We start from the raw sequence: 2,545 nt of genomic DNA, 5'->3' as shown, positions 1-2,545 counted from the left end.
AGACATTGACCCAGGCTGCACTAGGTGACCAGCCTTCAGGTGAGCCAGTAACCACATAAAGACACCTGTTTATTCTAGAAGAATGCATTTCCTGGAAAATAATGGAATTAATGAATTTTTAACTTGAGTTATAATAATACTGCAAAACTGTCTAAAAGATATCTGCCCGAGAGTATCCATGGCTATATCTACTACTTGTATCTTTAGTATCTAAAGGGGAACCTTCTGACTTGACATCAAAGACTATGATGTGTAGGTTATTTTACCAGTAACTGGTTTTCACACTGTTTCGCAAACTCCTGTGGTCAACATTTTCAAGACGAGTGGTACCTGAAAGAAAGTGGTTGAAGTCAGCTGGCCTACAAAAGACCAAATCCATGTCCTTGGCTTTATTAGATGGCATTTAACTAAATAAACTAACCAGCCACACAGATCAGCAGTGGTAATGTGGGTTTTGAAACACTGGCTGGCATTATTGCTCTTTGCCACACCACGTGGAGAGCATGGAGAGTCACCTTATACCAGCTGCTCCAAGTGCTTAAGAGCTGAAATCCAACTCATCCTTGCAAACTACAGGAAATTCGTTGAGAGTGACTTGTCCACAATCCTAAAATGTGACTTCTATGTTTGTTATTGTGTTGAGATCTTCCTATGGCAAGAGAATGGAGTAAATTTTTAATGTTTCTTTCTGATGTGGGGAGCAAGTCATGTGTTCAAATACCAATGTGATTGTTGCATCCACTGACCACCAGGGTTAGGAAATACTTGATTTTTAAAATAGGTTGGGAAGCCCTAGCTGGTTTGGCTCAGTGGATAGAGCGTTTGCCTGTGGACCGAAGGATCCTGGGTTTGATTTTGGTCAAAGGCACGTATCTTGGTTGCAGGCTCCTCCCTGTCCTGGGCCCTGGTTGAGGCACGTGCAGGAGCCAACCAATGGATGTGTATCATTCACATCAATATTTCTCTCTGTCTTTCCCTCTTTCTTCCACTCTCTATGAAAATCAATGGAAATATATCCTCGGGTGAGGATTTTAAAAAATACACAACAACAACAACAACAACAAAAATATAGGTTGGGCCGAAACCGGTTTGGCTCAGTGGATAGAGCGTCGGCCTGCGGACTGGAAGGTCCCGGGTTCAATTCCGGTCAAGGGCATGTACCTTGGTTGCGGGCACATCTCCAGTGGGGGGTGTGCAGGAGGCAGCTGATCAATGTTTCTCTCTCATCGATGTTTCTAACTCTCTATCTCTCTCCCTTCCTCTCTGTAAAAAAATCAATAAAATACATTTTAAAAAAAAATAGGTTGGGAAGAAGTTATAGTACTGTCACATGCTTGTTAAATCCTGGTGAATTGGCAGTTGTCTGCTAGGTGGCCAGTAATGACATAGGAATGTGGCTGGAGAATATGGGACCAACCTAAAAAACCGAGCTTCTACCCAGAACCATTGAATGTTAGAGCAGGAAGGGGACATGACAGTCAGATCTCTAGCCCTGGGTTTCAGATAGGGACCTCCAAATCTTGAGTAGGTCCCAAACCTTAGGATGCTATAAAAATGCAGAGTCCTGGGTCTCCAACACTAGAAATTTTTATTCAGTTGCTCTGGGGGGGGGGGGTGTCTGCACCTTTAACAAGGACCTGAGATAACATGCTGATGGTCCAAAGACTGCACTACCTGTAGGCATATATGCATAACCCATGGACGCAGACAGTGGGGTGGAGAGGGCTAGGGGTGGGGGTGGGCTGGAGGGGGTGGATGGGAGGGAAAAGGGGACATATGTAATACTTACAACAATAAAGATTAAAAAAATAAAACCTGGCAGTTCAAAAAAAATATAAAAAAGACTGCACTGGACCTATTGTCATTAGAGCTAGCCCAAGATCAGCAAGGAGACAGGCAGTCAGGTCCTGATTCCCAACCCACTGGGCCACCCTGTGCCGAATCCGTAGTCCCTGACATGTCATATAGTTAACATGGAGTCTAATTGAAAGGTCATTGCATTGGATGTAATGCCTGGACCAAGTAGTCCTAGACATTCCTTCTGAGAGGGAAAGGGCATCTGGCACAGAGAACTTGCCCAGGGATGTTCCACCTCCGTCCTCTCCCTGGGACTGGTAGGGGGAGCCTACAGATCCATGATGAATATAAGTCAATAGTTGCTTAGCTATTTGTCTGCATGTATTCACCTTGTCTTCAAGATAAAATTAGGGAAAAGGTATGCCTGACTCTCTCCATCTAAAAGTAGATGGGAGGGTAGGAAGGCAGTCGCAGCCAGAGTGAAGATCAGGGCAGGCGACCATTCATAAAGGCATTCCGATGAAAGTCTCAAGAACTTGGATTGAAAATCCTAACTTGCAGAACTCATTCAGTGGTCAGCCACTCTCCAATCTTTGAGGCGAAAAACAAAACTTGTTACTTGTATTAAAACTCCAAATTAGTTACTGCTTCTGAAATTCTGCCCTGCCTCCTATCTTAAATCATTATTTTCTTTTTAAAAATATTTTAATTGATTTCAGAGAGGAAGGAAGGAGAGAGAGACACACAC

The sequence above is a fragment of the Eptesicus fuscus genome, chromosome 7 (genome assembly GCF_027574615.1).
Source record: "Eptesicus fuscus isolate TK198812 chromosome 7, DD_ASM_mEF_20220401, whole genome shotgun sequence".
In the NCBI taxonomy this organism is placed as follows: Eukaryota; Metazoa; Chordata; class Mammalia; order Chiroptera; family Vespertilionidae; genus Eptesicus; species Eptesicus fuscus.
The sequence above is the reverse complement of the archived record's forward strand: the minus strand, read 5'-3'. Positions refer to the sequence as shown.